The sequence below is a fragment of the Telmatherina bonti genome (genome assembly GCF_933228915.1).
Source record: "Telmatherina bonti genome assembly, chromosome: 1".
NCBI classification, from domain to species: Eukaryota; Metazoa; Chordata; class Actinopteri; order Atheriniformes; family Telmatherinidae; genus Telmatherina; species Telmatherina bonti.
Window position 1 is genome coordinate 41,603,414 of NC_136619.1, and position 24,055 is coordinate 41,627,468.

Below are 24,055 nucleotides of genomic sequence, written 5' to 3' on the forward strand. Positions count from 1 at the left end.
GGCAGAGGACCCTTAACGCCTTCGCTATGGATTTACCCACAATGCAACGCTACGCCACATGCAGAAATTGAGTTGTTTTTAGTCCGCTTCCTGTATTTGGTCCGCTTGAAACGGTCCAAGACCTGCGTTTGTAGGTGGACCTAGTTTGCTTCTTTGATCTGAATCCGAATCAGTTTGGTGCGTTCACATTTCCCCAAACGAAGCAACTTTTCAAGCAAACGGACTCGGATTCAGATCTGATGTGGATGTTCCCTAACATCCACCATCCTTCGATGTCCACATGGAGCAACAGGAGCAACCGAACAACATCCATCCTTGAAGAACTCCAGGTAGATCTCATCCACTCTCTTTAAACCACATGTAACCTCAGCTCCAGAGACGGGAAAGACCACCTCCAAGTCCGCAGATTCTCCCTCCTCGTCAACCAGGATTTTTTAATCCTGCAGGTGAACGATGAACTCGCTTTCACCACAGATTCACATCTGCAATCATCATGTCATTATATGTTCAGCTGGAATATACACGGTGAGGAATAAGCTCCCAGTTAGTGTTAGGGAAGCAGACACCCTCCCCACCTTTAAGACTAGGCTGAAGACTTATCTTTTTGATAAGTCCTATAGCTAGGGATGGTTAGCATCCCTTAGTAATGCTGCTATAGGTTTAGACTGCTGAGGGACATTTCCTGATACACTGAGCTTCTTTCACCTTATCTCTCTCTTTTATCTCCCCCCCCCCCACCAATAACAGTGTTGCATCATTAACATGTATGTCTCCTGTCTCAGCAGGTCTCCCTGGCCGGGAGTAGCAGTTCCTGTTGTCTGTTGTCTTTCTGTCCTCTTCCCCCCACACAGCAGAGGCAGATGGCTGCCTGTCCTGAGCCGGGTTCTGCCGGAGGTTTCCTTCCTGTTAAAAGGGAGTTTTTTCCTTCCCACTGTCGCCGTGTGCTTGCTCAGGATGGGAGATTGAGTTGGAGCTTCCAACTCAATCTGTTGGTTTCCTTATATAGGCTGTTATGAATTGGCCTTCATTATGTTTTCTTCTCTGTCTGTAAAGTGATTTGACGCTATATAAATAAAATTGAATTGAACTGAATTGATGGGGGGTGTGTGCAGTGTGTTTGCAGCAGACAGACAAACTTTTAATATTTCATTTGCTTCCAGACGTCTCAGTGGAGCCTCGAATAACCATCTTAAATAAAGAAACCTGCATGTATGTGTGTGTGTGCATGTTTCTTGTGTGTGTCAAATGGCATACACATGTCAAGAGCCAGACGTCACATCAATAATTCACCCGCCTCAATACACACACCAACACGCACACACACCTGTTCTGTCTCTGTGTGTTGACATGCAGACACACAAACATACATGAAGATAATAATAAGAGTCAGATTTGTTCCGACATGCATCCGACGTGTGCGTGCTCTCATGCACACACACTTCCTGGCACACACACACACACACACACACACGTTCAGAGAGATGTAAACATGTTTAGCTGCCGTTTATCTGTTAGTAAAGACTGTAAAAGTAAATTTCCTCGCCCGCACGACGGTGAATGTTGCTCTTTGTCTAAAATCTTCAGCTTTTTCTGGACTTTTCTTCAGTAATATTTTAATTTAAAGCAGATTAATATTTATTTACTGTTTGTTTCTAATGAGACCGACTACAAAACAACCGGCGAGCATGGCTCATTTCAACCCGGTTTGTGATTTCAGCCCATGTTCTAGTCCCACAGTTGTTTTATCGATACGCTATCAGATTCCTGGTCAGGCTGGCAATGAGTTCACCGTGTCTGGGACAAGCAGCAGCAGGCTATGCTGACGTCTGAAGAGTCAATAAATATAGCGACAAGGTGGCCGAGCTGTGACGCGTGCACCCATGTGATCGTGCTCCGACAAACTTTCCACATTGTTTAAAACAGAAATTATGATTAAAAGCACACATTTTGTTTTAAGACATTACATTTTGTATTCAATAAAATATAATTAATGGATTAAGTCTAGTGAGTTTGGTTGTCATTCAGTTCGCAACAGACCCGACTCCTGACTTCAAAGTGGTGGTAAAGAAGAGAAACGAAGTGCCACTACACCGCCAATCATTCTAAAAGGCTGGAAATGATGTTTTCCACCACGTACCAGCAGCTTTGTATTAGGATCTGGTTCTGTACTGGAGTCTCTGTGTGTCCATGTTAAAGCGGCGGTTAAAAGTGAAGCCTATGGAAAGGTGCATAAAACTGCAGTTCCCCCTTCATCCACTAGGGGCTGCAAAACAGAGCGAATCCCCATAGACTCCCATGTTAAAAAGACCAACTTCACAGCAGAAATAAACATGTTTACGGCAGGAATAAACATGTTTACGGAAGAAATAAACATGTTTACAGCAGGAATAAACAGGTTTACAGCAGAAATAAACATGTTTACAGCAGAAATAAACAGCCTGGTACAAAAATCCATTTTAGGTTTAATAGGTCAGGTTTACCTTCATGACAACTGTGGGGGGAGTGAATTTTTTTCTAACTCGCCCGTTTAAAAGTAATTTAATCTCGAAATTCGTGCATATTTAGGGGCGTGTCCTTTTGATTGACAGGTACCAGATCTCCCGCTTCAAGTCAAAAGAACGTAGAAAAACCGCAGTTTTTAGCCGGTTAACAACGTGACTTAGCTTTAGCCCGCTTACCTCCGTTAGCTGGTTAGCTCCTGTCATCCCCGGGTTAGCTCGGTTAGCTCTTAGCTACAGAAAGCCCGGAGTTTGCTTGATGTCAATCATCCACCATGACGCTCACAGCCCCCCTCTCAGCTCCACCTCTTTGTCCATATTTGTATTTTCCAGGAGAGACGACACGCATGACCCTGCCAAGATGGTGATGGTAGGAACCGCCCACCGAGCTTCAATTCAGCTCTTCAGAAACCTACGGGTGACGTCACGGAGGCACCGCCCATCTTTTTATATACAGTCTATGATACCAACACACACCTGCAACACTTAGCATGAAGCCATCTACTATTCTATTCTCCAACCATACGGCAGACACTTCGATCCAGTGACTTACATGTGATCAGGTAACCTAACATGCCTGTGTTGTTGGAGGGGGAGGAACCCAGGCGTACATGGGGAGAACGTCTTAAACTGAGGCTCGAACCAACAACCTTCTCGCTGACCACTACGCCACGGTTCAGCCCGCTATGACCCTCCATCATGGTTCCACGTGATCCTACAGGTTAATCTCGCAGCGTACAGCTTGGAAACTCAGAGGAAACCCTGAAAAAATCACAGCAAACGTCACCCAGACGTGTGTTGTACCGTCACTGAAACACCACACCATTAACTGGAAAACATTTCCATAGAAATGAACCTTCTGACGCCTGATCACAGAGCCCTTCATGATGTCAGGCGGGTTCACCATGGCAACCCTAGCTAGTGATGGACAGCTGATTTGACATTCAGTAGATACGATCGTGTCTGTTTTATTAATGCAGTTTTCTCTGTATTAATGGGAGGGACCGACGCTCTCTCATATGCTAATGAGGCTTTAAATGTTTCTGAGTTTTATCTGCTAATAAAATGTGTTGCAGCGGTCGTGCAAAGCTTTCCGGGCGATTGCAAAAGAGGCATTTTATGCAGAAGAGAGAGGTGAAGAGAATCCAAACCAAACCACCACAACTGGCAGACATGCACAGAGGCGGAAAGATGCTGTTGTCACAAATTCCTGGTGTTTAACCCAGTGATCCCAGTTCAATCGTGTCTTAAAACCAATGAGACTCTCATCCACGCCCCCAGTGGGCTCATTAAGAAGGCAGGAAACTCTTCTTGTCGGTTTATCAAGGTTAAAATGTTTGTAAGCGAGTTGCAGCATCCGACGCTTTGCATCTGAAATGGGAAGAAATGCAATTTAATTCAACTTTATTTATATAGCGTCAAATCACGGCAATGCCATCTCAAGACGCTTTACAGACAGAGGGGAAAACATAATGAAGGCCAATTCATAACAGCCTATATAAGGAAACCAACAGATTGAGTTGAGTCCAACTCAATCTCCCATCCTGAGCAAGCACACTGGCGACAGTGGGAAGGAAAAAACTCCCTTTTAACAGGAAGGAAACCTCCGGCAGAACCCGGCTCAGGACAGGCAGCCATCTGCCTCTGCTGTGTGGGGGGAAGAGGACAGAAAGACAACAGACAACAGGAACTGCTACTCCCGGCCAGGGAGACCTGCTGAGACAGGAGACATACATGTTAATGATGCAACACTGTTATGGGGGGGCGGGGGGGGTAAAAGAAAGAGATAAAGAGAAAAAGAAAGAAGCTCAGTGTATCAGGAAATGCAGGAAATGCAGATAAACAGAGAAACTGGGCCAAAGCATCTGCAACTGTTTCTAATATAGGTCACAGCAGTGTGATGAGAGGAGCACCGTGCAACGATCGCACTCAGCTTCCTGCTGCAAAAGTGTGTTTTCAGCCTAATATGGCCCAAACCCGGTTTGATATGCAGATGGCACTGTCTCAGGCGAGCTCCAGCCAAATATGAAATTTAATGTTTTATTCGTGCGAAAATCCCAAATTAAGCAAATGATTAAAGATGGATGTGGGCTGTTGGGATCAGAGACACTTTAAAGGGGAAATATTTCAGCATTAAAATATCAAAACTCAAGATTTTACTTCAATTAACGTCCTTTGTATCAAGTCAAGTCTAGTTTTTTTTATTATTCATGAAAAAATTCATAAAGAAAACTAGCTGAAAATGGATCCAACAGTTAGACATTTAACATTCATTATCCTGAGTCAACAGAGATAAAAATCCACAAAAGTTTGCCTTAAAATGGGAAAAATTTGCACATGAAGGCGTCAGAAGAAGCAGATCTCTGAGGTCCTGCTGCCTCGTCCTTCACAACGGCGTGACATCAGCGCATCCCTGACTCCCCAAGCAGAGCAGATACACAGCGAACGCCGCTGACAGATGGAAGAGGCTGCATACAGCAGAAAAAAGTCAAAGTTTAATGTGCTGCAAACGAGAAGCTGCAGCACAAACAAATTAAGCACATGCAAAAGTAAACAGGCCAGAATGTCAGGACTCTGGCATGGTGGAAGAAATGAGGCTCTCCGTGGAGCTGAGCAGCATTTTTACAGTCAATCTGTTAAAACAGTTTCCCTCTTTCACAGAGGAGACGCTGTTAAATAAAACTTTGTAAATAAAAACACCACAGTGACGTGCAGATCGCAACAACCCATATTTTATCCCTGAGAGAACATCATCATGTCGAATATGATACAGCAACATATTGTTAAATCTGATGCAGCAAAACATCTGTAAAGTGTTGGAGCAACAAAAGTCTGAAAAAGGAATAAAAACACAACAAGTGGAGGAGCTTTGGACAACTAATCAGGTTAACTGACAACATGTCTGCGTAGAAACAGCGTTTCAGAGAGAAGGTCTCTCACATGGAAAGATGGATAAAGGTGCACCCATCTAAAACATTCTGCAGTGTAGACATTTCATATCCCCCATCTACAGTTTACAATTTCATGAAACGTTTCAGGGAATTAGGAGGAATCTCTGTGCACATGGGACAAGGTGGAGTGCTGCATTTAAAGCCGACATGGAACCCAGTGCATGGACTCAGGAAGACTTCCAGAAACACAGTTCAGGCTGAAATCCACACCTGCAGGTTAAAGCTCCATCATATGTGAAGAGGATCCAGAAACACGCCGTCTTCTCTGGACCAAAGCTCATTTAAAATGTTCTGAGTGGAAACCTGGATGAAGATGTGGAATAGTTTGTGGACAGCATAGACGGCGTGTCCTGCAGACTAAAGAGGAGAGGGAGCATCCAGCTTGTTATCAGCCTGCATCTCTGATGGGATGGGGTTGCATTAGTGCCGATGGCGTGGGCAGCTTCCACATCTGGGAAGCTCCATCAGTGCTGAAACATCTGCTCCCATCCAGACAACGTCTCTTTCAGGGAAGACCTTCCACCATGCTGGACCACATCCTGATGGTGGAACAGGAGAACTGGTCCAGCAGGACCACGCTGAACCACATCCTGATGGTGGAACAGGAGAACTGGTCCAGCAGGACCATGCTGGACCACATCCTGATGGAGGAACAGGAGAACTGGTCCAGTAGGACCACATCCTGATGGTGGAACAGGAGAACTGGTCCAGCAGGACCACATCCTGATGGTGGAACAGGAGAACTGGTCCAGCAGGACCACATCCTGATGGTGGAACAGGAGAACTGGTCCAGCAGGACCACATCCTGATGGTGCAACAGGAGAACTGGTCCAGTAGGACCATGCTGAACCACATCCTGATGGTGGAACAGGAGAACTGGTCCAGCAGGACCACGCTGAACCACATCCTGATGGTGGAACAGGAGAACTGGTCCAGCAGGACCATGCTGAACCACATCCTGATGGTGGAACAGGAGAACTGGTCCAGCAGGACCACATCCTGATGGTGGAACAGGAGAACTGGTCCAGCGGGACCATGCTGAACCACATCCTGATGGTGGAACAGGAGAACTGGTCCAGCAGGACCATGCTGAACCACATCCTGATGGTGGAACAGGAGAACTGGTCCAGCAGGACCACATCCTGATGGTGGAACAGGAGAACTGATCCAGCAGGACCATGCTGAACCACATCCTGATGGTGGAACAGGAGAACTGGTCCAGCGGGACCACATGCTGATGGTGGAACAGGAGAACTGGTCCAGTAGGACCATACTGAACCACATCCTGATGGTGGAACAGGAGAACTGGTCCAGTAGGACCATGCTGAACCACATCCTGATGGTGGAACAGGAGAACTGGTCCAGTAGGACCATGCTGAACCACATCCTGATGGTGGAACAGGAGAACTGGTCCAGCAGGACCACATCCTGATGGTGGAACAGGAGAACTGGTCCAGCGGGACCATGCTGAACCACATCCTGATGGTGGAACAGGAGAACTGGTCCAGTAGGACCATGCTGAACCACATCCTGATGGAGGAACAGGAGAACTGGTCCAGTAGGACCATGCTGAACCACATCCTGATGGTGGAACAGGAGAACTGGTCCAGCAGGACCACATCCTGATGGTGGAACAGGAGAACTGGTCCAGCGGGACCATGCTGAACCACATCCTGATGGTGGAACAGGAGAACTGGTCCAGCAGGACCATGCTGAACCACATCCTGATGGTGGAACAGGAGAACTGGTCCAGCAGGACCACATCCTGATGGTGGAACAGGAGAACTGATCCAGCAGGACCATGCTGAACCACATCCTGATGGTGGAACAGGAGAACTGGTCCAGCGGGACCACATGCTGATGGTGGAACAGGAGAACTGGTCCAGTAGGACCATACTGAACCACATCCTGATGGTGGAACAGGAGAACTGGTCCAGTAGGACCATGCTGAACCACATCCTGATGGTGGAACAGGAGAACTGGTCCAGTAGGACCATGCTGAACCACATCCTGATGGTGGAACAGGAGAACTGGTCCAGCAGGACCACATCCTGATGGTGGAACAGGAGAACTGGTCCAGCGGGACCATGCTGAACCACATCCTGATGGTGGAACAGGAGAACTGGTCCAGTAGGACCATGCTGAACCACATCCTGATGGAGGAACAGGAGAACTGGTCCAGTAGGACCATGCTGAACCACATCCTGATGGTGGAACAGGAGAACTGGTCCAGCAGGACCACATCCTGATGGTGGAACAGGAGAACTGGTCCAGCGGGACCATGCTGAACCACATCCTGATGGTGGAACAGGAGAACTGGTCCAGCAGGACCACGCTGGACCACATCCTGATGGAGGAACAGGAGAACTGGTCCAGCAGGACCACATCCTGATGGTGGAACAGGAGAACTGGTCCTGCAGGACCACATCCTGATGGTGGAACAGGAGAACTGGTCCAGCAGGACCACGCTGGACCACATCCTGATGGTGGAACAGGAGAACTGGTCCAGCGGGACCATGCTGAACCACATCCTGATGGTGGAACAGGAGAACTGGTCCAGCAGGACCACGCTGGACCACATCCTGATGGAGGAACAGGAGAACTGGTCCTGCAGGACAACATCCTGATGGTGGAACAGGAGAACTGGTCCAGCAGGACCACGCTGGACCACATCCTGATGGAGGAACAGGAGAACTGGTCCTGCAGGACAACATCCTGATGGTGGAACAGGAGAACTGGTCCAGCGGGACCATGCTGAACCACATCCTGATGGTGGAACAGGAGAACTGGTCCAGCAGGACCACGCTGGACCACATCCTGATGGAGGAACAGGAGAACTGGTCCAGCAGGACCACATCCTGATGGTGGAACAGGAGAACTGGTCCAGCGGGACCATGCTGAACCACATCCTGATGGTGGAACAGGAGAACTGGTCCAGCGGGACCACGCTGGACCACATCCTGATGGAGGAACAGGAGAACTGGTCCTGCAGGACCACATCCTGATGGTGGAACAGGAGAACTGGTCCAGCAGGACCACGCTGGACCACATCCTGATGGTGGAACAGGAGAACTGGTCCAGCGGGACCATGCTGAACCACATCCTGATGGTGGAACAGGAGAACTGGTCCAGCAGGACCACGCTGGACCACATCCTGATGGAGGAACAGGAGAACTGGTCCTGCAGGACCACATCCTGATGGTGGAACAGGAGAACTGGTCCAGCGGGACCATGCTGAACCACATCCTGATGGTGGAACAGGAGAACTGGTCCAGCGGGACCATGCTGAACCACATCCCAATGGTGGAACAGGAGAACTGGTCCAGCAGGACCACGCTGAACCACATCCCAATGGTGGAACAGGAGAACTGGTCTGCTGCAGTCCAGACCTTCCACCAGTACAAATATCTGGAGTTGCATCAGACCAGAATGAGACAATGTTTTTCTCCTAGAACTCTAAAAAAAGAGGAGTTGATGCTACAAAACATCCAACTTCTGGAGATCATACCTGCTGGACCAGGTGTGAAAACCATGCAAACAGACCCAGACCACCTGGTTCGGCCTCTTCATGGTGCCTCTTCAGAATCTTTCCACAGATTTATTCATCTCAAAGCTAAAATTGAGAAATAAAATGATCATCGTCCATTTTAAGGCTTGTTTTTCACCTTCAGTACAATGAGGAACTTTTCTCATTTTATTCCATTTTCAACTCACTTTTCTGTCTGCCCCCCCCCCCCCCCCCCCCCCGAGATTTTCTACTGAAAAGTCAGAGTGTGTGTGTGTGTGTGTGTGTGTTTAAGTGCGATCGCTGTGGCGTGGTGACATTTCCTGAGGCGACGGAGCAGCAGAGGTGAACAGTAACTCAGGCGTGACTTGCCAGAGCGTCGCTGTAATAAAGACCTGGGAGGACACCTGCAGTCTGCCCCGACCTCCATTATCTGGAGATTGTGGGAGTCTGTGGACCCGCAGCAGCAGCGTTTTCCCCCGCCCGCTCATGTAAAAACCAGAAGGTCAATTGTCCAGGAAACAAAGATGTAACAAACTCTAAACCTTTTCTTCTTTAAATGGGACAGAAGAAGACGAGGGTTATAAATGTGTCTCCGTGGTCATTTGGCAGAAACAAGGAACAACACCTAAAAATAACTTCATTATCATCATTAAGAAGCAAAGAAATGCAAAATAAATGCAGGCTTGTTGTGTTAAAAGGTTTGGAAGAAGAACGGATCTGCTCTGAACGCATGACGATGACGTCTTGAAAATGAAATACAAGACCGATGCGTGTTTGGAGGTTTCTAACAGGTGTCATTCATCTTAAACTCAAAAGCTCCACTTTGTAAGTTTCAGGAGGATATTTATTATATATTGAACTGAAGCTGCCAAAGGTTTTAATCCATTAGAAACTTATTATCATCATGCTGTCAGAGAAGAATCAAGAAGTTAATTTAAGGGAACATCCACATCAGTCGTTTTGATCCGAATCCGAGTCCGTTTGCTCGGAAAGTCGCTTCGTTTGGGGAAATGGGAATGCATCAAATATTTGGACCAAAGAAGCGACTCAGTCCGCCTACAAAAACGGGTCTCAGTCGGTTCCAAGCAGACCAAATCCAGGAAGCGGACAACAAAAAAGTCACTTCCTGTATTTGGTGTAGCATTCATTCATTCATTATCCTAACCGTTTAGTCCGATGAAGGGTGGCGGGGAAGCTGGAGCCTATCCCAGCAGTCTTCGGGCGAAAGGCGGGGTACACCCTGGACACATCGCCGGCCCATCACAGGTAAAAAAGTCTCGGTCCGTTTCAAGCGGACCAAATCCAGGAAGCGGACTACAGAAAAAGTCCCTTCCTGCATGTGGTGTAGCGTTGCATTGTGGGTAAATCCATAGCGATGGCGTTAAGGGTCCTCTGCCTCGTCTGGTGTTCATACTGCGTCCATTGTTGCAGTGGATTTCTGCAGTATACTTGCATAAGACAATAAAAACCCAAAACAGCCATAGTTTGGTCTCCATGTTTAACTGGCAGGTGGAGGAAACAGAGTTTTCTTCTTCACGCTGGTCTGGTCCTCTCTTCTGCTAAATACTAGTGCAGCGCCACCTCTGGTGGGAATGGGGATATATTATTCTAATGGTTTGACTGGTTTGACCAAAGTGCAGCGCGAACACGGTCCGCATGGATACACCCCCCTACAGCTGGACCGAGTCCCCAGTCAGACCGGGTCTAGTGGACTATCCTGAAGGGAACGCACCGTATGAGTAGAAATACACACACTCCACTCTTCCCAGTCCTCGTCTTGTCATTGTATCGTTGCCTCCCCACAACCAGCACCTGTTCCTCCATCATCATCCTCACCTCTCCTCTGCTGGGGAGTTTTATATCTGTTATTTTCTATCAGAATAGATTTTTATTGGTTGCAGATTAAACTGTAATGAGATGCTGTTTTACTGCAGCAGTAGGAGTCGCCATCTGCCTCCATCTGCTCTCTCGTTCCATAACACCTACACACACACACACACACACACACACACACAGCCTACATGCACACACACATACACACACACATACAGCCTACATGCACACACACACGCACATACATGCCTGTACTATACATCAGCAAAGCAAATGGGAACACAGTGCGGCGTCCAGCAGGTAGACGGAGGCCTTTTTAATGCAATCTGCAGGTGGTTCCTCCGACCAGACCTCGTCATACCATCAGCCTGAGAACGATGAAGAGGAGGATATGGTCACTTCCCGCCCCTGGCTGTTCCCCTCTATCCTTTAAAACCTCCATGCAGCTTTTCAGTTTCATTTAACACGACTTTTATTCTAATCCACAAACCCCTGCTGGATGATAAAAGGCTTGTAAACCATCAGTCATCCCATTGGAAGGTGTCGGACAACACGAAACAAAAAGGAAAGGTTCTTCCCAGATCTAACTATTAATGATACAGTCTCCTTCTGTTTCTGTATCTAAATCATTAAAACTTTATTTAACCAGATTAAATTCTCAGTAAGTTCTCCTCTAAAGGTGATTTAACCAGAAACACACCTCAGTGAAGGAAAAATACCACTGCAAAGAACTTCATTCATTTCAATTAAAACAACCAAAAATGCAGGTTTTCCAGAAGGATCAGCAGGTCTTACAGTGCAGTAGCTGAAATATTAGATTGTTAACCCTTGAACAGTCTGCACTGCCATTCGGTAGCGACGGTTTTCAGTGACTATCATGAATTTTATGATAGAATTTTGAAAAGAAACCTGCTTGAACCATCGCTAACATCTCTAACTGGGTTTGGGTACAAAAATAAATGCACATTGTCCCATTTCCCCCCATTTTACTATGGTTACTGTATCATTACCTGCCATCTCACCTGTTTGTTAAGAAACATCAATTCATATCATTATTGTCCAAAAGAAAGAAAAAGTTTTTTCTTCCTATTTTTCAAATAGACTTTAAATTGTAGCAATTATTAAAAATGACAGTGTTGAAAAAAGAATGAAACAAAATGATGGAAAAAAGAATGAAATAGTTTCACTCTTTAAGCTCTACAAAACAAAAAAAATGAGGAGAAAATCTTATTCTACAAATCCAACATCTTTGTTTGGCCCGTTTAACAGAATGTTAAAATGTTTGGGCGAAATCGATCAAAAAAAAAGATAAAACAATTCTAGTTTTCTTCTCATTTCTTTCCCGCAGTCATCTGTCATGATGTGACGTTTCATGTGTTTTTCTCAGTTCTGGGAACGCTGCTACGGCCTGATGAGGAACCAGTCGGTGGACGGGGTGGTCCAGTCTGGTTTCATGGGAACCAGACCGGCTATAAAGCTGCCAGCTCCACGGCCCGTGCCTCCAGCGTTGGTTTTCTGTTCCCATTGCTCGTGTTTGCTTTGTGTCAGGCTATCCCTAGTCTCCTGTGTTAGTTTTTGTTTAGTTATTGGAATTAAACACGTCTTGATTCTGCATCCTGCCTCCCGTCCCTACATTTGGGTCCACACCACCTCCACTTCGTGACAGTTATATCTCAGTCTTCCCTCAGCTTTCATTTAAGCATAAGTTCACTCTCTTCCCTCGTTCAGGATTCAGTCACTTCATTTAATGACTTCAGACTATTTTGTTAAAACTCAGCCAAAAAGTCTCTTTCAGAATAATTTTTATGGCCTTTCAATCTAAACTTGAAGATGCTAGCACAGCTTTGTGTGTGCTGACGTTCCACTGTGAGAAAAGCTAATTGACTCTCAGACCTTTTCACCACAAATTGCTGTCAGTTACCTCTGACCATGTTTATTAGACTACAAGCTAGTTCAGCTCCATCTAAGCATGTCTGTCAGCGCTGTTAACACGAGCCATTAAGACCTCTTCAGATCATTCTTGCTTTTGATGTTTCTTTTTTTCTCTGAAAGATGGAATTGAATGTAATCTGCAGACAGCGTCTCTTTCAGGACACATGCTGACTGAATACACTCTCAAAAACAGAGGTACAAGATCAGGACATTTCTGTACCTATAGGTACATTTTAAAGAAATGTTCTCTCAAAAGTACAATACTGGTCTTTAAGAGACCAGAAGCACCTTCAGAGTACGAAAAAGGGTTCAAAGTGACATAAAGTACAAATTTGTACCATTTCGACCATAAGGGTACCTGCAGCATTGAAAAATGTGATGTTAATGGCTGTAATGTTACAAACTAGAGCAGAGTTGAGTGATGACAGTAGTACTACTTAACAGTCATTTACTACACCAGACAATGAAGGTCAGATGCTGCAAACTAAGTGTATGGCTGGTCAGTATTTTGAGTTTTTGAAGATTATTTCTAGATTAAAGATAAGATAATATTGCTAAGTGGAATGGACCAGGCCTAATGCTGTGGAAACATAAAAAACATAACTTGATAAGGTGAGGTTGAACTTGATAAGGTACAAAAATAGACCAGAACTGAAGGGTACAGAAATGTCTCTCAAAAGAGTACACCCCCAGCGACAAGCATTTGTACCTTTTTAGGTACAAGATGGTACCTCTATTTTTGAGTGTGTATGAAGGAGAGTTGGAGAAGACCAGCAGTTTCCAAGCTGTGTCTGTCTGCTTGTTTCCACTTCAGCCATCTAATCAGAGGATGACTGACCGACAGCTGAGATGCCAGATGAAGACAATTAACCAACTGGTTGCATGGAACTCCAACAAGGCAGACAGATCCACAGAAAAAACATGTAGGTTCTACGATTATTAGCCATTATTAAATGAAGGAGGTTTAGTTTGACTTCATTAATCCTGACTGAGGAGTTATCATCTGCATTTTATTTGTCTCTAGTAGATCTTAAAGAGAGCAGTGGGCTGTAATAACTTCAGTACCCAGGTTGCAGCTGTGGGGTTAAGGGCCTTCTACAAATAAATGAAAACAAAACAGATTATTCTGTTTGGCAGCGAAGAGAAGAGGGTCAGCGTTGGTAAACACCTGGAGACTCGGACTCTCCTAACAGCCAACCAGGTCTGGAACCTCAGAGCGTTGCTGGACTCAGATGTGACTTCCAGCAGCAACATCAAAGCTTCACTAAGAAGGTTTTTACCGACCAAAAACCTCAGGAGAATAAAAAGTTTCGTCTCCCAGAAAGACCAGGAGAACGTCGTCATCTCCAGGATTACTGGAATGGTCTGGATTAAACATCTGCAGCTCGTCCAGATGCTGCTGCTGGAACTTTAACCTGGACTGGGAGATCTGAACACATCACACCAGTTTTAACTTCTTCATACTGGTTTCCAGTCAGAGACAGATTTTAAACCCTGCTGGTGGTTTACAGAATCCCAGAATGGTTCTGGACCAGAACACATCTGAGATACGTCCAGAGAACATAAAGCAAGCAGAGCTCTTAGATCCAAAGACTCGGGTCAACTAGTCCAGACCAAAAACCAGATCAAAGTCCAGATCAGAGTCTAGAGAGGAGACTAGAATCCAGTCCAGAGAGCAGACCAGAGTCCAGACCAGAGACCAGAGTCCAGACCAGAGACCAGACCAGAGACTAGGCCAGAGTCCAAACCAGAGTCCAGACCAGAGACTAGGCCAGAGTCCAAACCAGAGTCCAGACCAGAGACTAGGATCCAGACAACAGACCAGACCAGAGACTAGGATCCAGACAACAGACCAGACCAGAGACTAGGCCAGAGTCCAAACCAGAGTCCAGACCAGAGACCAGAGTCCAGACCAGAGACCAGACCACAGACCAGACCAGAGTCCAGACCAGAGACTAGGATCCAGACAACAGACCAGACCAGAGACTAGGATCCAGACAACAGACCAGACCAGAGACTAGGCCAGAGTCCAAACCAGAGTCCAGACCAGAGACTAGAATCCAGACTAGAATCCAGACCAGAGACCAGAATCGAAACCAGAGTCCAGACCAGAGACTAGAATCCAGACTAGAATCCAGACCAAAAACCAGACCAGAGACCAGATCAGTGCCCACACTAAAGTCCAAGAAATAGACCAGACCATAGTCCAGAATAGAGTCCAGACCAGACCATAGTCCAGATCATAGTCCGGACTAGAAACCAGACCAGAGACCAGACCATAGTCCAGACTAGAAACCAGACCAGAGAGCAGACCAGAGTCCAGACCAAAATCCAGACAAGAGACCAGATCAGAGTCTACACTAAAGTCCAGGAAATAGACTAGACCAGAGTCCAGACCATACTCCAGAGTAGAAACCAGACCAGAAACCAGACAAGAGACCAGACAAAAGTCCAGGAAAGAGACCAGACTAGAGTCCAGACCAGACTAAAGACCAGATAAGAGTCCAAGAATGAGACCAGACCAGAAACCAGACCATAGTCTGGACTAGAAACCAGACCAGAGTCCAGACAAAAGTCCAGGAAAGAGACCAGGCCAGAGTCCAGACCAGAGACCAGATTATAGTCTGGACTAAAAACCAGAGCAGACCAGACCAGAGTCCAGACCATAGTCTGGACTAGAAACCAGACCAGAGTCCAGACAAAAATCCAGGAAAGAGACCAGGCCAGAGTCCAGACCAGAGACCAGACCATAGGCCGGACTAGAAACCAGGACAGAGAGCAGACCAGAGTCCAGACTAAAGTCCAGGAAATTAACCAGACCAGAGACCAGAGCAGAGTCCAGACTAGAAACCAGACCAGAGTCCAGACTAAAGTCCAGGAAATTAACCAGACCAGAGACCAGAGCAGAGTCCAGACTAGAAACCAGACCAGAGTTCAGACTAAAGTCCAGGAGATAAACCAGAGTAAAGTCCAGACTAAACATGAAGAAAATTTAGCAAACATTTAGCTGCTTTGCTACAAACAAGTGGAACAAACCGCCAGTGGAGATGAGACTTTCACCAAATGTTGACACTTTTAAATGAAAATGAAAACTCAGAGCTGAATGACGAGCATGAGGGAATTCAACTGTTTAATTACATGCATTTCTGGAACTGTTGCAGCTGTAGCGTCTCAAAGCTGAGAAACCATTCCTCACAACTTTTTCTACTGGGACAGCAACTGACACGCCATGTCACGCCGGCAAGCAGATATAAATACATGCACCTTGGCTGATTCAGTAAACAAACACAGTAATACATCATCAAGGGAAGAAAGGAAAGACAAAGAAAGAGCAGGAGATACAACAAGAGTCACAATAAGACTCTTACGGGTTAGAGAGACCCGACCGTACAGATGGATCCTGGATTAGCGGTCGATAGGTGGCACATCACTGAGAGAATTGGTCATATCACCATGACAACGGATGCTGGAAACCTAACCTGTTCCAGATCAAGGTCGTTTCCATGGTTGTTCCTGCTTTGTATTACAAACCTTATATTTTTCCAGAAGTTCCATATTTTCAGTGAGCTCATGCATAAAAACCTGTCGCTGAGAAACACAAACTGCTGTGGTTGTCGTGCAACCCTGCTCTGCAAGTTCATTTCTCCCAGAGGAGACACTAAGGTGAAATCAGAGCTCACACAGCTTTCATCATTTTCTTTCTGTGCAGAAAATAAATCCAAAGAAAGTTGTTGCATTTCTATAAATGTGTGTCTGAGTGGGTAAACAGCAGCAAGACAAACAACCAGAAAAGATGCACCATACAACAGATGTGCTGCAATTAGTCTTGTTTACACTCTTAACACTCGTTGCGATCGCAGAAATTGTCAACGTACAGACACTGATCAAAATACATATGTGACAGAGCTGCTACTGAAGGTTAACGTCTGTTAGTGATGAAACGATGGCGAACAAGGGCTTAGTTACAAAACATTGCACAGAATAATAGTTTTTAACAATCTATGTTGGCTGCTGTCACACTGGAGTTTTAACTTTAAATCCTGAAGCAGAGGGTACTAAGTGATGAATAAAGCATAGATCAAGTAAATAACCAATTCAAGCTAAGCTAGCATCCACCAGCAGCTCAGGTAACAAACTATTAGCAGCTAGCATCTGCAAGCAAACCTTTTTCCTAACTAAAGTTTGAGTAGCTACAAAAGTGTTATTGTGTATTTATGAATAAATTAGTTTATGAAGCCTTTGAAGGAAGCTAGAATTAATTTGGATTGGCTACTAATCAAACCCGAAAAGACTTTATCTCTTTTAGGCTAATGTGGAACGCCAGACGGCAAGAAAATAACCACTTTTATTGTTGGAGTCACTTTAAATCCTGGTGTAGTTTTGTTTGTTTGCTCAGAAAACAGTTGTGGATAAATAGAGGAGCAGATGCGTTAAGGTCAAAGAAACCAAAGTTAAGCTAGTAGCAGCTAGCAACTAGACAACACATAATGTTTATTTTAAAGGTTTCTCTCCTAAATCAAAAGCAGAAGCAGATGACAAAAGTCCACAATAAACTCTAAAAGAGGCTGAATAAGTAGGAAGAGTGAAGCTTATTAAAATTATTCTAAATCTTTTTAACACAGATGCTAGCAGGGTTACCAAGCTAAAACCATCCAACACTGGTTTTAGCTTGGTAAGATTTGGATGGAAACTGTTGCGGTATGTTTCATCTTGTGATCTCGCTTCCTGTTTTATTTTGTTGTGCTGTGTCTTGTTTCCTGTTTTCCTTTTCCGTTCATTAGTTTTCACCTGGACTCAATTAGTTGATATGTAACACCTGTATCTTATTCTGTTTCTGCAGGTTTTTATAGTCCTCATTTTCAGTTCTGTTTTGTGGGTTCATTAGTTCTGTTAGCTTCCTACATCTGCTTGCGCTGAGTTAAGTCACCATTCTTGAATTGAAACATCTAGTTTCTGCATTTTGGGTCCAAACCTCCAGCTAACCGTGACAGAAACACTCCCGAAATAAGAATCTGAAATGGAGCACTGAAAAACAAAGTGGGCATGAAGGCATTGAAAAGTGTCGTTTGAGCTACAAGAACCTGCTGTTTTTTGGAACTGAGGCTAGAAAACTGTTCGGCCATGTTGTTTTACCTTGCTGGCAAAATGTTTTTATTAATTTTCTTTCCTTTTCACAGTTTTATAAGCCCCATCACAACTTTTTTTTTCTTTATTTTATGTTTAATCAGGATTTCTGATTTTGAAGAATAATACAAAAGCAGACGTGCTAAATCATGGTGCCCAAAGTCGGCCCCTGGATGCTGCTGTCCTGCAGGTTTTTTCTTACACGCCTGGCTTACATTAAACGAATTGAACAGCCTATGAAATTTTGCATTATGACAGAATAATCAGAGTTGGCTGTGTTGGAGCAGGAATACTTCAAAAACCTGCAGAATCGTAGCCCTTGAGGACCAGAGCAGGACACCCCTGTCTTAGGGCCCCTTCTTGAAGATGAACTCCACATTGACTCCCTTAATGAAATCCGCCAGTAACAGACAAAAACAATCCCAGTCACACAGCTAATCAAAGTGTAGTGCAGAAACAAGCAATCAGCACCGCCGGGCTTCTAATTTACCTGCTTTGATTAAAAACACTGGGAGCTCACTCATGTTTTAGTCTCTCAAACCTCTCAACAACATTTTACATTTATTCAGTCAGCCACCGGCTTTAAATTGTGGAATAACGACAGCACCTGGGGACACGTATTCATCCACATCTACACTGATTTAATTATTCGATGCTGTTACGACAACATTTTCATCCAAATTACCGACTGGCGCTACTTCGTCTGCACACCAGCCAGGAAAGTTTAGGACGGGCGGTGATCCTTTGAATTGATGCTTCCTGATGCAGAGTGTGTAGGATAGATGACAAAATGCCAGAGCGGGTGTACGTAGGTGCTGAAGCACCTGCAGCATTTTTAGCTTTGAGATGTTTATCGTAGCAATAAGTCCCTGGAGGCCAGAGATGGTGATGATAATCTGTGATACTATCACACAGCAGGACAACAGCAAGCTAAAAGGCTGCGTTGGGATCACGGCGGGGGGGTTAACTCCACTTCTTCTTCTGCTTCTCTTTAAAATACAAATTCATTTTATCGCAGATGGAAATAAATTATTCAGGGCCACAGATGATGAATTCAGGACACGGTTTCCGTAGTTACGGTGCATTTTGACATGAGCTGGTCCACCAGCTTTAATGTCACTTTTTAATGCATTATGGGATGACTTGATTCCTCCTCTTCACACTAGTCCAGTTTAGACCTGCTCATCGCAGCGTGTTCGGCTCAATCACCTGTTAGCAAACGGTTAATGACTGCAGTCGGGACAGAAAGAAAGTGCTAGAAATCAGATTGTTTCTGTCAACAAAAGGGGCTTTTCTGAACCTTATAAGGAATGACAGGGGGCAGTTCATACTGGATTAGATCCACCCAGGAGACCTAAAGCGATCTCACCATCTGAACATCGAAGCCTCTAGCTTTGTTTGGGGAACTGAAAGCATTCATTCATTCATCTATTCATTCATTTTCCTAACCACTTAGTCCAAGGTCCAGGTTGGCGGGGAAGCTGGAGCCTATCCCAGCAGTCTTTGGGCGAAAGACGGGGTACACCCTGGACAGATCGCCGGCCCATCACAGGTAAAAAAGTCTCGGTAGGGCGGGAAAATCGAATCAAAATATCGAATATCGGGATTTTTGTGCTTTAAAATTTTTAATTTTTTTATGTAAAAAATTCCATTTTAAAAAAAAATAATAATTATAATCCATAAGAAAATTTGTCATTTTTATGGTTTTTATTGATCCTTTTTTACATATCATTTTGCGCATTATAGCAGCAGAATGATGGTCTGGTTACTGTGTTGTTTTTCCTAATTGAAATCAAGAAATACAACAAGCAAAGAAAGTTTTGTACGTTTTCTTTTTTTTATTTTTAATCTACAAAAATCAACAATATTGAAGAATTGTGAGAATTTAAATCAAATCGGCACCCAAAAAAATCAGAATCGAATCGGGACAAAAGCATATCATCACAGCCCTACTGGACAGCTCGCCGGTCCATCGCAGGACGGAGACAAAAGCAACTTCACTAAAAACTTAACAGAGTTTAAAAAACGCTGGGATGCTCCAACGGCCTTTGACACCATCGGTCGATGTTTTCTGACTTCTGTTAACAGCTCCAGATGTTCAGATTCTGTCCCATCTGCTTTTAAGCTCAGATAAGGCCTCTTGTTAAATACCTGATTTAACAAACAATAAACTGCAAGGAAGACATAAAGACACCGGGGAGGAACAACAACAGTCTCAGTATCAGTGCACCTGATACTTTCCTGAATTTAAACAACCAAAAATCATGTCAAACGTTTTACTTTTTTCCTCATTTTCTGTTTGTTTTTAATTTTTTAGCTGAACAGAACAAAGAAAAAAGACTAAAAGTCCTTTAACAGATGAGCTTTGTTATTTTTCTCCAACATTTAAGGAAGAAATCATTCTAAAGATGTTTTTACAGCTTTAAAACTGTAAATGAACACAGGTAGGCTGTTTTTAAAAAGCAGGATTTCAGTCAAATACACTCATTTATACAATCAGCTGCGGCATTGCAGACTGAATACACCCACATGAGATGCTCATACTCTGCATTTGCATCTAAAAACGTAAACAGGACTCATTAAAGCGCAGGTTCAATTGAGGCCAAACTGTTTGGTTGTTTGGTTTTTGGAATCTGGCCGAGCTGGGAAAAAAATAACGTGCTCTTATGTGGGTGTCCAGGAGCAAATCTGGCTCAGCTGACTCAACTTTGATTAATGGACTGCTTTCAAAACACTTTACAGTTTGAGCACATTCATCTGCGTCTCTCTCCTTCCAGTTCTTTATTTAGCAAACAGACCAAACGGTGAGGCGATGTGGATGTCGATGCTGAGCGCGTGGAGCGACCAGACGTCAAAACGGAGGCAGCCGAGAAGAAAAAGGAACCTGGAAATATGCTGTAAGACACTGACGCTAGCTGTGTGACCTCTGCGTCTTCGCTGGCGGCGTCAATGTTCTACCAGATGAAATGGATTAAAACACGCAGCTGCACAAACTAAACAGGTCTGCCATGTTGTTGCGCTTTTCGTGGGTTAAACCGGATTGGAGTGCAAAAGAGCAAGATGATGCGGAAGACGTCTAAATAAAAGCGATATTTCTAAGTTTTGACAAACAACAATTTCGATTTGCAGATGTTTCCATTGTTCAGTGCATAAACTTCAATTATCGTAAAATCTCGTCCAGCTGATGAGATTTTGCGCGAATCGCAGCTTATGCGAGGTTATGCACGTTATTTGGGGTTTTCTACTATTTGCTACGGCTTTCTGAAACTTTTCCCTAATTTTCTTTTCTAAAACTTTGAAATTCTATGGGGTTTTTTTCCACACTGCGTCATCTTTACGAGAAATGAACTGGTCACATGACTCTTCTACGTCACTCCGGAGACACGTAAATACAACAAACATTTCCATTCCACCTTTACGATATATTTCTACATCGAATCGTCTGAAAAACCACCTCATGAGGGCGTAACAACTTAGTCTCTTTTCGAAATGCAGATGTTTCCATCGTTCAGTGCATAAACTTCAATTATCGTAAAATCTCGTCCAGCTGATGAGATTTTGCGCGAATCGCAGCTTATGCGAGGTTATGCACGTTATTTGGGGTTTTCTACTATTTGCTACGGCTTTCTGAAACTTTTTCCCTCATTTTCTTTTCTTAAACTCTGAAATTCTGTTTTTTTTTTCCACACTGCGCCATCTTTACGAGAAATGAACTGGTCACATGACCACCCACGTCACGTAAATACAACAAGCACCGATTCGTATGAAAAACAACCTCATGAGAGCGTAAAGACTTCTTAGTCTCTTTTCGAAATGAATGTGTTTCCATCCATCCATCCATCCATCTTCTGCCGCTTATCCAGGGTCGGGTCGCGGGGGCAGCAGCCTAAGCAGGGAAGCCCAGACTTCCCTCTCCCCAGCCACATTTGCCAACGCTGCGGGGGGGATCCCGAGGCGTTCCCAGGCCAGCCGAGAGATATAATCCCTCCAGCGTGTCCTGGGTCTTCCCCGGGGTCTCCTCCCAGAGGGACGTGCCTGGAACACCTCACCAGGGAGGTCCAGGAGGCATCCTGACCAGATGCCCGAGCCACCTCAACTGGTTCCTCTCGATGCGGAGGAGCAGCGGCTCTACTCTGATCCCCTCCCGGATGACCGAGCTCCTCACCCCATCTCTAAGGGTGAGCCCGGCCACCCTGCGGAGGAAACCCATTTCAGCCGCCTGTATACGAGATCTCCTTCTTTCGGTCACGACCCACAGCTCATGACCATAGGTGAGGGTAGGAACGTAGATCGACTGGTAAATCGAGAGCTTCGCCTTCTGGCTCAGCTCCTTCTTCACCACGACAGACCGGCGCAGAGCCCGCATTACTGCAGACGCCGCACCAATCTGTCTGTCGATCTCACGCTCCATCCTTCCCTCACTTGTGAACAAGACCCCGAGATATTTAAACTCCTCCACTTGAGGCAGGACCTCACTCCCGACCCAGAGAGGGCAATCCACCCTATTCCGGCTGAGGACCATGGTCTCAGATTTGGAGGTGCTGATTCTCATCCCAGCCGCTTCACACTCGGTCGCGAATCGCTCAAGCGAGAGCTGGAGATCACGACCAGATGAAGCCAACAGGACCACGTCATCCGCAAAAAGCAGGGACCCAATCCTGAGGCCACCAAGCCGGATCCCCTCAACCCCTCGGCTGCGCCTAGAAATTCTGTCCATATAAGTTATGAACAGAATCGGTGATAAAGGGCAGCCTTGGCGGAGTCCAACCCTCACCGGAAACGGATCCGACTTACTACCGGCAATGCGGACCAAGCTCTGACACCTGTCGCACAGGGACCGGACAGCCCTTACAAGGGGGTCCGGTACCCCATACTCCCGGAGTACCCCCCACAGAAGCCCCCGGGGGACACAGTCGAATGCCTTCTCCAGGTCCACAAAACACATGTAGACTGGTTGGGCAAACTCCCATGCCCCCTCCAGGACCCCAAAGAGGGTATAGAGCTGGTCCACTGTTTCGCGACCAGGACGAAAACCACACTGCTCCTCCTCAATCTGGGATTCGACTATCCGGCGGACCCTCCTCTCCAGGACCCCTGAATAGACCTTACCAGGGAGGCTGAGGAGTGTGATTCCCCTGAAATTGGAACACACCCTCCGGTCCCCCTTCTTAAAAAGGGGGACCACCACCCCAGTCTGCCAATCCAGCGGTACTGCCCCCCATGTCCACGCAATGCTGCAGAGGCGTGTCAGCCAGGACAGCCCCACAGCATCCAGAGCCTTAAGGAACTCCGGGCGGATCTCATCCACCCCCGGGGCCTTGCCGCCAAGGAGCTTTTTAACCACCTCAGCGACTTCAGCCCCAGAGATAGGAGAGTCCACCCCTGAGTCCACCAGCTCCGCTTCCTCATCGGAAGACGTGCTGGCAGGATTGAGGAGGTCTTCGAAGTATTCCTTCCACCGACCCACTACGTCCCGAGTTGAGGTCAGCAGCTCCCCACCTCCACTGTACACAGTATTGATGGAGCACTGCTTCCCCCTCCTGAGCCGCCGGATGGTGGACCAGAATCTCCTCGAAGCCGTCCGGAAGTCTTTCTCCATGGCCTCGCCAAACTCCTCCCATGCCCGAGTTTTTGCCTCGGCAACAGCCGAGGCCGCATGCCGCTTGCCCGCCAGTACCCATCAGCTGCCTCCAGAGTCCCACAGGCCAAGAAGGCTCGATAGGACTCCTTCTTCAGCTTGACAGCATCCCTCACTGCTGGTGTCCACCAACGAGTCCTGGGATTACCGCCACGACAGGCACCAACGACCTTACAGCCACAGCTCCAGCCGGCCGCCTCAGCAATAGAGGCACGGAACACAGCCCATTCGGACTCAATGTCCCCCGCCTCACTCGAGACATGTTCGAAGCTCTGCTGAAGGTCTGGGAAGGCCCAGGGAGTCCTGATGCCAGGTGTACATATGGACACTCTTATGTTGGAACATGGTGTTCGTTATGGACAATCCATGACGAGCACAGAAGTCCAATAACAAAACACTATTTGGGTTCAGAGGGGGGGGACCATGCCTCCCAATCACTCCCCTCCAAGTCTCACTGTCATTGCCCACGTGAGCATTGAAGTCCCCCAGCAGAACAATGGAGTCCCCAGAAGGAGCACCCTCCAGCACTCCCTCCAAGGACTCCAGAAAGGGTGGGTACTCTGAACTGCTG